At 37.9% G+C, this 12,534-nt stretch overlaps 1 protein-coding gene across 1 annotated transcript in view; it reads left to right on the top strand.

Annotated features, from left to right (window-relative positions):
• Positions 1 to 12,534, top strand: part of C11H12orf42 (chromosome 11 C12orf42 homolog) — a 235,954-nt gene that overhangs the window by 133,577 nt on the left and 89,843 nt on the right. The window lies entirely within an intron of this gene.

The following is a 12,534-nucleotide window of genomic DNA, read 5'->3' on the forward strand; positions in this document are numbered from 1 at the left end:
GCAAAAGGCTGACGTGTTAATAGTATTCTTCCCCAGCTCACCTTGTACTCACTGGTTGCTAATGATCCCCTCTTGGGGAGAGCAGAAGTGAATGATTATCCTGCAGTGTGCATATGCATGTCTGTAAATGGCTGTGATGTGCACATGGAGATGGTCGCCATGGCTGGGCTGACCAGTTGTCATGGAGCTGTGGTAGCTTTCCAGGTTTAGTCCCACCAGAGCTTGCTTACAAAAGCAGGATTGGGAAAAAAAGAACCTTTCGGCCAGCACTGAAATTTACATCCTAAGGGCTCTAATTGCCTTCATTTCCTTCCTATTTACCACGAAGAGAATGGCAATGTCCTTTAGAGAGGACCAGAGAGCTCAGTGACACTGATGAAATCAGAAAGTCCCAAGCCCATGGGGAGGGGCGATTCTAGTTTTATCTTCCATAGTCTTTACTTTCCAAAACTTGTGGGCAAAATTGCTCCAAGTTACTGCTTGCTGAAAAGAAGCATATGGTGACTGGAAATAGAATTCAAGAGTAGAAATCAAGAGATGTAGAAAATCACATGTTAAAATGAAAGAAAAAGGCCAACTGTGGGGAGATGCAAAACATGACCTGGTTGAAAAATGTGACCTGGTTTTCTAAGCGCTAAAACCCAGAAATATAGCTAAATAAGGCATCTATGCTGTTTCATTAGTTATTTTTCCATTTGGACTTGGAGTAATTGATTTCTTAAGAATCCTCGCAATTAACGGATTCCATGACTCCCAGCATGGACTGCGTTGTGGAGAAAACGGACTCCAGTGAAGTACCCTTATTGCTACCACTCCACCATTCATACGCAGGCCCTGAGAGGTTAAGGCTCCATGAGGGGGGACCACAGGTCCATTCACTTGGCAGAGAGTGAAGCAGGTGACAGTGAGAACCGTATGTTGCTAATTAGCTTGTGCTACAGCCTACAGTGCCTCTCAGGCTCACAGACAGGTGCCACCTGGGTACCACCTGCCACTCCTTTCCTCAAGGTGAGGACCGGGAAGCAAGTGCAGTCCTCTTGAACTCAGGGGCTTGGCATCAGCTGGGTCCTCTTTCAAATTGTTTTATCCCCTCCCTTTTCTTGTTTCCCCCTTTCTGCTCCTTTTCTTTCTCTTTCTCTGTGTGTTTGTGTGACTTTGGAGGAATTATAGAAGTGGGACTAAAAAATTTTAAGATGTATGTCTTTAAAAGACTTTCCTATTAGTTGTCATTGTTTATAGTAGATTGACTACTGTATACTTTATTACATAGTATATATTATACATTGTATATTATGCATGGTACATTGTATATTATATAGAACGTATTTTATATAACACGTTAGACATCATATATAATATACTACCATATGTAATACCTCGAATAACTATATGGTGTGTTTGTTCCAATATTATACATGATATATTGTATTTGCTGACACCAGTGGTGGTCAGTGGGCTGTTCTAAAAGCAACAGTAAAGAAAAAAATCTTTGCCTTCTAGGAGCCTATCATATAGTGAGGAACGTAAATAACGGAAAATGAGCAAAATAAAGAAAGTAATTGCAGGTAATGAAAACTGCAGTGTTGTAAAGCAGGTAAATTGGGGTAATAGGTTGAGGGCGATGTGAGGTGGCCGGGGAGAGGTGGTATATGAGAGGGAGGCACCCAGGTAAAGTTCTGGCTGGCAGGAAGTGCCCCGAGGCAGACTGCTTCACGCAGAAAGAGCATCCCGAGGCGGGCTGGGCTTAGCACATCTAAGAGCTGACAGAATGGCAGTGTAGCTGGAAGTGGATGGAAAGTGGGCAGGGGCCAAGTCACACAGGGCCTCATGTGATGAATTGTGGCCGGTGAAAGGAGTTTGTCTTCTGTTCGGATTGCAAGGCAGAAGCCATATGAGAGTTTATTTTACAGCAGCGGAAGCAATGATCTGATTTCCTCTTTAAGAGTGTCACTGGCTGCTTATGCAGGATGAAGTTTTGGGGAAATAAGAGACCTCGAGTCCCATCAGGAAGTTACTAGAATATTCCAATAAGGGAAGATGGTGGCTAGGACTAGGTTCATAGCAGCTGGAAATGGAGCTGATAAGACACTGTGATGGATTGGGTGTGGGGTATGGAGCAAAGTGTAATCAAGAAGGAATTTTGGGTTTTTGGCTCAAAAACCTGGGGCGGATGATGGTGCAGGTGGTGGGGATTTTGAGAATAGATGTTTGGTAGTGATTGATCATCAGTAGTTGTGTTCAGAGAATGTTAAGTGTGATATGCTTAGTAGTTAACAGCTCATTGATCAGAACTTAGTCTCATGGTCAGATCTAGCTGCAGGAGAGGCTGGGAAATGTCCATTAACTGAGCACATTGTGACCTCAAACTCAGGGTTCTGTTACAAAGAACGAAAATAGAATGGATATTGGAATAGGTGACTAACAGTGTCTGCCACAGAAATCAATAGTAAAAATATTACCCAAAGTATGGCTGCCAAAAAATTACTTCAACATGACTAATGGGTCAAAGAAGAAATAATGATGAAAAGGAAAAGGTTTTCAGAATTAAATGATATAATAATAATAAGAATAAATGTGGGATGCACTTAATGTGGTTCCTGGCGGTGGATTTATACCTAAATCTCATATTAGAGAAAAATAAAAAGTTGAAAATTAAAGAATTAGGCATTCAAATTAAGGGCATATTATTAAAAAAAATTCAAAGGAAGCAAAAAGAAGGAATTAAAGTAGGACAAGAAATCACCAAAATAGAAAACAAAAATACAATTAGAGAAAATCAACAAAGCTAAAAGCTTTGTTATTGGAAGGAGTGAATAAAATAGACAAGCCTAGCAAGACTGATAAAGGGGAAAAAAAGGAGAAACAGTATTATGAATGAAAAGGGAAATGTACCTACAAATGCAGTGGCGACTTAGAAGATCAAGAATCAATACTATAAATAACTTATGTGAACAACTTGTAAACACTATTAAATCAATATTCAGAAGTTTTCATTCCCTCAAAAAAAGCATGCCCAGAGGGTATTGTAACTGAACTTTATTAAAACTTTAAATGTCAGATAATCTTTATATAGAGAAAGAGAAAAAGTCACCTCAGTCATTTTTTTAAGTTAGTAAAGCTTTGAAAATAAAATGGGACAGACTATGGATCAATCTCATTTATGAAAAATATTAAATTAACTATGAGCAAAATGAAATTCAGCAATATAGACAATAAAATAAATCATAACCAAGTAGGGTTTATTCTAGAGATGCAAAAACAGTTTAACATCAAAAAAATCAATTCATGAAATATACATTAACAGATTAAGGGAGTAAAATCATATAGCCATCCCAACGAACACTTCAGCATTAATTTATGGGAAAAAAGGAACATTTAGAAAACTAGGAATATTAAGGAACTTCCTTAACCTGAAAAATAATCCATAAAAAGCCTACAGGAAAAATAATCAGACTTAATAGCGGGCCTTTGGATGCATTTCTATTAAAGTAAGGGAAACCAGAATGTCTGCTATTATTGTTTCTATTCAGCAATGTCCTGAGGGGACAAAGCAATGAAATATATGTTTTAAAAAGTTACAAGAATTGGGAAGAAAAGGACAATATTGATTATATGCCTTGAAAATTATCTCCAAATTATTAAATCATGAATTATTAAAACCAAAAATAAAGTCAGCTTGGAATAAATCTAACAAAATAGTTGTAAAACACATACGAAGAAAAGTACAAAATGTTACTGAATGACATAAAGAAGGACCTGAATAAAGGAAGAGACAGTATGCTAAGGAATGAGAGATAATCACAGTGTTTTTGGTGAAGTTAAAGAGCAGATCCTACAAGTTGTCTGGAAGATCAAGGACTAAGTATAAATAAGAGTTATGAAGAACAAAATATGGGAACTTGTTGTATCAGCTACCAAGACCTTCATAAAGATATAATAATAAGACAATGAGCTATTGGCTCAAGTATAGGCCAACGGAGCAGAATAGAATATATAAATCTTATATATTCTTATATAAATTCTTCTTTTTTTAACATTTTTATTGGAGTATAATTGCTTTACATTGTTGTGTTAGTTTCTGCTGTATAACAAAGTGAATCAGCTATACGTATACTTATATCCCCATATCCACTCCCTCTTGCGTCTCCCTCCCACCCTCCCTATCCCACCCCTCTAGGTGGTCACAAAGCACCTGAGCTGATCTCCCTGTGCTATGCGGCTGCTTCCCACTAGCTAACTGTTGTACATTTGGTAGTGTATATATGTCCATGCCACTCTCTCACTTTGTCCCAGCTTACCCTTCCCCCTCCCCATGTCCTTAAATCCATCCTCTACGTCTGTGTCTTTATTCCTGTCCTGCCCCTAGGTTCTTCAGAACCATTTTTTTTTTAGATTCCATATATTTGTGTTAGCATATGGTATTTGTTTTTCCCTTTCTGACTTACTTCATTCTGTATGACAGACTCTAGGTCCATCCACCTCACTACAAATAACTCAATTTCATTTCTTTTTAATGGCTGAGTAACATTCCATTGTATATATGTGCCACATCTTCTTTATCCATTCATCTGTTGATGGACACTTAGGTTGCTTCCATGTGCTGGCTGTTGTAAATAGAGCTGCAGTGAACATTGTGGTACGTGACTCTTTTTGAATTATGTTTTTCTCAGGGTATATGCCCAGTAGTGGAATTACTGGGTCGTATGGTAGTTCTATTTTTAGTTGTTTAAGGAACCTCCATACTGTTCTCCATAGTGGCTGTATCAATTTACATTCCCACCAACAGTGCAAGAGGGTTCCCTTTTCTCCACACCCTCTCCAGCATTTGTTGTTTGTAGATTTTTTGATGATGGCCATTCTGACCGGTTCTTATATAAATTCTTATATAAATCTTATATAAATCTCATTATATACAGAAGGTACATTAGATACTGATGAGGAAAGGAAGAATTCTTTAATGAACGGTGCCTGAAACAACTGGAAATCCCTACAGAAAAAAGGCGAAAATGTATACCTACTTTATAGCATGTAGAAAAGTAAATTTTGGGTGATTTTAAGACCTACATGTACAAGGAATAACTTTTAGAAAAGAATAAAAAATATTTTTGTGACATTAAATGTCTAGGAAAGTTTTCTTCAGCAAGGAATGTAAATCACAAACTTTAAAAGTATGTTGATAAATTTTACTACATTAAAATTAGAATATTTTGTTGACTGAGATTTATAACAAAAGTGTAAAGACGAGTTAACAATAAATATCTGGAAAGTAAATATTAACAAGGGGTTGGTATCTTGAATTTACAGAGAATTCATACCAGTTGGTGAGAAAAAGATAAGTAATGGGGTAGAAAGAGGAGCAAAGGATAGGAATTGACAATTCACAAAGAGGAAAGCTGAATATCTAATAAATGTGCTAATTGATGTTTAGGCTTACGTATATCCATCAGTGGACATAAATTAAAAAAATCTTATGATAACAACTGTTGGCAAATGTGCAGAGAAATGAGAAGTCTTGTACACACTGCTGGGGAATCACTTTGGAGAGCATTTTCACCATCTAACACAATTATAGAATGCAAACACCTTTGTCCCAACAATTTCCCACCAGGTTTGAATTTAGAGACTATGTGTACTCAAGGATACATATAAAAGAATGTTTTTTGTTGCACTGATTTTCGTTAATGACAAACTGAAAAGACATACCTGACCATTCACAGGAGAATAGATAAATACATTGTGACATATTTATATAATGGTATAGTATTGTACCATTGTAGTTTAAAGGAGTTGCAAGTAGTTTAAAGGAATGAATTAAAGCTACGCATACTATCAAGGATAAATCTCAATAACCTGATGTATGGATAAATCACGTCACAGAAATAATTATGTGTTTAATGTGATAGATATGGTCATTTAGGCCAGATCAATCTACATGCCTTTGCTTTCCTTTCCCAATTTAGAGTCATTTGAGACAGACAAATCAGACAGTTGGTGGTAAAAATATATTCCATGTCAAAGCCGGATTGAAGGACTTAGTAATGTTTCCAAAAATATGAACAGATCATATCATTCTCCTGCTCACAAAGCTGCAATGTGCTTTGATTTGACTCCCAATAAAATCCAGAGTCTTTATTATGGCTCTAAGACCCTGCACCATCAGAGTCCCACTACCTTCTTGGCCTCGTCACTCTTCCCTTTCTCTCCAGCCTGTCTCTAGTCCAGCTCTCCAAGCCCCCTTTACACTTACTGTTCTAGTGTTCTAGTGCAAAGTCCTAGAATGCACCTTGCTCCCTCCCTTCTTCCAGATCTCAGCCCCACTTGCCTCAGAACTAGAGAAACCTGGTTGGATGGGACATGCAGGATTGGAGCTCTCCTAAGTGGATCAATTTGGAATTACTCACCAGTTAGTCTTTGCTCAAGGATCTAAAAAAATGGTGTCCAAATTTTAACTGCAAACTCCTAGCAATGAAAAAAAGATTGAGTGCCTATCTCCAATCTACTTACATTTATTTATGTATATGTACTACTCCATTCGTTAGAGTGTTATAAACTATGTTCTAATGTATTTATAAATTATAAATATATAATAAAATACATATCCCATCAAATTTAAAAATAAATGAGACAAGTGAACATTATTTTTTCATGTCTAATCATGATGATTTCATACTATCTTTAAATGTCAAGAAACATTGTACACAAGGGTTATTGTTAGTAAGAGTGGATATAAAGTCTTTATATATGTAGTCTTCATATATATAAAGTCTTTAGAAGTCTTCTTACTAAATTTCAAATATCTTGGCCAACTTTTTGACAGCTTCTTTGAGATCATCATTTTTTCACCTTGTAGTGTGGCACATGAAGATATCATACTAGAAAAAAGAGAAGTGTTGACTCAGCCATTTTCTTGGTTGATTAATTCATCAAATACTGATTCAGTTACTGCTGTGTGCTAAATGTAAGCTCCCTCAGCGTAGGGGCCAGGCTGTCTGTTTTACTTTGGTTAGATCCTCAGCTCCGGGCAGGATGCGTGGTGCATGGTAGATGCTTGTTATCTGTTGAATATCAGCTTAGTATTTGTTGAATAAATGAATGAATGAGCCGAGTGCCCTGCAGGTGCGGGGGAGACCCAGGTGAGCCTCTGACCCCGCTTTCCTATTGCTGTGTTTAGCTGTTGTTCCCGGAATGACCTTGCTTTGCTCCTGAAGCTCCCACATCTGTACCACTGGCCCCGCCAGCCTTGTTTCCCTGCACCCAGCTTCACACTGGAGGGAATTTGCTCTGCCCCATTTGGAGTCAGCCTCCATTACTGGGCTTTCATCTGGACCTCACAATGAGCTGTGTACTCACTCCACCCCTCCAGTGCTTGCTTTCCTTTTGCTCTGCTAGAGCCTTTCCAGGTAGCATTGCTAGGAAACACTTCTTAGTATTTGTGGAAAAAAAATACGTTGCTTTCTGGAAAGTATGCTTTCAATTGGCTGCACATTTCAGATCACGGTCAAATCAGCGATCGTGTATTAAACACATATTCTAAAGTTACGTGCCATTCAAGGCTTGTATACAAGCTGTGGTGGTTTCACATGGAGAAAGATACAGGAGTTGGTCATAAACAGGTCAGTAACCCTTGCATGCATCCGTTCCACACAAGTGTTAAAATGGATATTTAAAAGAATGAACTGGAGGCAGCTGGGTGAGCTGAGGGCTATAAGAGGTAGGTAAATGTAGGGCAGGTCCTGAAACTTGTGTTCTAGAAAAGAGCATCATTTTCTCAGCAGGTGTAAGTGAGCTAGATTTGGACAGGAGGGCATTTTCAGACCCTTTATGAGTGAGTAATTTGGAAAGTGGAGTGTCTTCATCTCAGCATGCCAGGTAGCGAGCTCATTCTCTATTTCCTCTATGATTTCAGAAGTGGATTAATCCTGCTGTGGCTGAGATGGTCTGGGGACACCTTTTGTATTCAACTAAGTGTTTCTGCAGACATTTAAGTTTGGCTTTTCTAATATCCAATATGAAAGTCTGAAAGAAAAAGAGAGGAATGTCCACTTACTTTGGAAAAGCGAATATTAATTGTCCCAGACGATAGCTGGCAAGTCAGGGTCCTACAGAAATGATAACAAGCGCGTATCTGCGTCCCTGGAGGAGGGCCCACTGGGGACCCTGCTGATCTCCAGCATGTTGCTCTGCCTAGAAGCATAGAGCACAGAGCTGGAAAGGGTTATGTTTCAGAAGTGGAATCACACATATAGAGCTGTGAATAAACATCACAGGTTTTCGCTTTTAACAGACCTGGGTTGTTGTCAGGGTTAAATGAGTTAACAAGTGTTAGATGTTTCATTCATTCAACAGATTGTATTAAGTGAAATATATACACAGCAGGCATTGTTTTAGTCATAATTAGTGAACAAAATGAAAGACTCTATCCTCGTGGAGTTTCCATTCCAGTGTCAGAGCCAGTTAAGGAACAGATGGGTCAGATAGTGGTAAATACTATAGAGAAAATGTTGGATAAGAGAATGGGGGCATGTGCCATTGTGGATAGTATATCACTAGGATTCTTATTTGCAAACAACAGAAGCTGACTCTGGTTGATTGATCAGTAAAGGGGTTAAGCTAAATAAAATTGGGTGGTTCATAGGATCATCGGGAGTGTTAGGGAACCAGATCCAAAGGTAGGCTTCTTAGAACAGTGTCTCAGAGGACCTTGCAGAACGGATCTGATCCCTGCTACCACCTGCCTCCACCTCCACCACTGAGAATGAGATGCTGTAGCTTATGCTGCTGCTACTTCTGTGCCAGGGACTCAGACTTGCAGTTTCTTCTACTGGCAGAAAGAGGAACAGCTTCCTGCCTTTTTCTCACATGTTACTAGTTCAGGAGTCTGGCTGCGGATGCCAGTGCCTGGGCATTGACAGTCTCCACAGATTTGAGTTCAAGGTTAAACGAGTTAGCGCTAAAAAACAAATTCAGCAAAGCTGTAGGATACTAAATCAACATGCAAAACTCAGTTGTATTTCTGTACACTAGCAATGAACACTCTGGAAGGGAAATTAAGAAAATAATTCTATTTATAATAGCATAAAAAAGAATAAAATACTTATGAATAAATTTAACCAAGGAAGTGAAGGATTTGTATGTTGAAAACTATTAAACAATGCTGAAGGAAATTAAAGACCTAAATAAATGCAAGACATCTTGTGTTCACAGATTGAAAGACTTGGCATTACTGATAAGATAATATTACTACCTAAAGTGATCTGCAAATTCAATGATCCCTATCAAAATCGCAACTTTTTAAAAGTAGAAAAATTCATCCTTGGAGTTTCCTGGCATTCCAGTGGTTAGGACCCAGCACTTTCACTGCAGGGGCCCAAGTTCGATCTCTGGTCAGGGAACTAAGATCCCACAGGCCATATGGTGTGGCCCAAAAAAAAAAATAATAATAAAATAAAATTCATCCTAAATTCATATGGAATGTCAAGGGACCCCAAATAGCCAAAACAATCTTGGAAAAGAAGTACAAATTTGGAAGCCTCACACTTCCTGATGTCAAAACTTGCTACAAAGCTACAGTAATCTAAACAGTGTGGTACTGTCATAAGGATTAACAAATAGACCAAAGGAATAGAATTGAAAGCCCAAAAACAAACCCTCACACATATGGTCAATTGATTTTGGCAAGGGTACTAAGATCATTCACTGGAGAAAGGACAGTCTTTTCAATAAATTTTGCTGAGAGAACTGGATATTCAGATGCAAAAGAATGAAATTGGACCTTACAATATATAAAATTAACTCAGAGTGGATCAAAGACCTAAATGTAAGAGCTAAAACTATAGAAGTCTTAGCAGAAAACATAGGGAAAATTCTTCACATGGAAAAGTTTTCAACCATTGCCATAGATTTGGCAGTGATTTCTTAAATTTGACACCAAAACACAGGCAACAAAAGAAAGAATAAATTGGACTTCACCAAAATTAAACACTTTTGTGATAACTCCCCTTTAGCTCCTTCCCTCAGGTTCCCTGGCAACCTCAACTTTCTGTCTCTCTGAATTTGCCTTTTCTAGATACCACATATGTCCTTGTGAGTTATCACATCAAAGGACTCTATCAAGAGAGTGAAAAGACAACCCACAGAATGGGAGAACATATTTGCCAATCATATCTGATAAGAGGTTAATTATCCAGAATATATGAAGAACTCTTTTTTTTAATTGAAGTATAGTTGGTTTACAATGTTGTGTTCATTTCTGCTGCACAGCAAAGTGACTCAGTCATACATATATATACATTCTTTTTTTAATATTCTTTTCCATTATGGTTTATCATAGGATATTGAATATAGTTCCCTGTGCTGTACAGTAGGACCTTGTTGTGTATCCATCCTGTATATAAAAGCTTACATCTGCTAACCCCAACCTCCCACTCCATCCCTTCCCAACCCTCTCCCCCTTGGCAACCACCAGTCTGTTCTCTATGCCTGTGATTCTGTTTCTGTTTCATAGATAGGTTCATTTGTGTCATATTTTAGATTCCACATATAAGTGATATCATGGTATTTGTCTTTCTCCTTCTGACTAACTTCACTTAGTATGATAATCTCTAGTTGCATTCATGTTGCTGCAAATGGCATTATTTCATTCTTTTTTATGGCTGGCTCTATGAAGTAGTGTATGAAGTACTCTTATAACTCAACACAAAAAAACAAATTATTGGATTAAAAAAGGATCAAATGACTTGAATGGACATTTCTCCAAAGAATATATACAAATGGCCAGTAAGCATATGGAAAGTTATTCAACACCATTAGCCACTAGGGAAATGCAAATTAAAACCACAATAAGATATTTCTTCACACTCATTAGGATGGCTATTATTAAAAAAACAGAAAATAACAAGTGTTGGCAAGGATGTGGGGAAATTGGAACCCTGGTGCATTGCTAGTGGGAGTATAAAATGATGTAGCCACTGTGGGATATGGACCCCAAAGAACTCAAAACAGAAACTCAAACAGATATGAGTATGCCAGTATTCATAGCAGCACTATTCACAACAGCCAAAGTTTAGAAACAACACAGTGTCATTAATAGATGACTGGATAATCATAATGTGGTATATCCATACACTAGAATATTATTCAGCTATAAAAAAGAATGAAGTTTTGATATTTGCTACAACATGAATGGACCTTGGAAACATTATTCTAGGTAAAAAATAGTGTATGATTCCATTTATATGTGGTCTCTAGAAAAGGCAAATTCAGAGAGACAGAAAGTAGAGGTTGCCAGGGAACCTGAGAGAAGGAGCTAAATGGGAGTTATCACTTAATGGATACAGAGTTTCTGTTTGAGATGATGAAAAATTTCTGGAAATAGTGGTGATCATTACTGCACAACATTGTGAATGTACTTAATGACACTGAACTGTATACTCAGAAATGCTTAAACTAGTAAAATTTCCTGTTTTGTATAATTTAAAATTATAAAAAATAAAGATGAAATGGTGTAAAGCACTTAGAACTGTGCCTGGAACATAGTAAGTGCTCTGTAAATGGTAGCTATTAATATTTTGTGCCAGATACTGGGGATGCAATTGTAAGAGAGTGAAGAGAAAAGACATACAGAGGAATGAAAATCAGACTCGCAGTGGAGTTTCCAGCAGCAATGCTGGAGGCCAAAGACATTGAAATAACATCTTTAATGTGCTGAGAGTAAATTAACCTTGTGTCACTAGCAAAATGATCTTTCAAGGATGGGGATGAAATAAAGATATTTTAAGAGAAAACTGAGATATTTCACCAACAGACCATGTTGAAAGGAATTCTAAAACTGTGTTTCAAGAAAGAGCAGTATGACCCCAGAGAGATCTGAGATGCGAGAAGGTGTGATAACAGAGCAGCTGGGAGTGCAGATGAGGTCCACATGTGCTGCCCAAGTTTAGACTGAGCCTCACGACCTCTCTGGGCCTCATATCTTCATGGACAATGGATTCCTCAGCAAATTCCCTGCCTCTGTGCCTTCTTATCCTGAGGTCAACCTCTTCTGTGGCCCCAAGGTTAGAAACTGATAAGATGGCTTGTCGAATGAATACATGAATATTGGGTAGAAAGATGAGGGCACTCAAGGGAAGGTCTGTGTTTTTCATTCCTTTTTTTTTTTTATTAGTTATCCATTTTATGCATATTAGTGTATACATGTCAATCCCAATCTCCCAATTCATCACACCACCCCCCGCCCCACCACTTTCCCCCATTGTTGTCCATACGTTTGTTCTCTACATCTGTGTCTCAACTTCTGCCCTGCAAACCAGTTCATCTGTAACATTTTTCTAGGTTCCACATATATGCATTAATATACAATATTTGTTTTTCACTTTCTGACTTACTTCACTCTGTATGACAGTCTCTAGATCCATCCACGTCTCTTCAAATGACCCAATTTCATTCCTTTTCATGGCTGAGTAATATTCCATTGTATATATGTACCACAACTTCTTTGTCCATTCGTCTGTAGATGGGCATTTAGGTTGCTTCCAT

This window comes from Balaenoptera acutorostrata, chromosome 11 (assembly GCF_949987535.1).
Source record: "Balaenoptera acutorostrata chromosome 11, mBalAcu1.1, whole genome shotgun sequence".
Taxonomy (NCBI): domain Eukaryota; kingdom Metazoa; phylum Chordata; class Mammalia; order Artiodactyla; family Balaenopteridae; genus Balaenoptera; species Balaenoptera acutorostrata.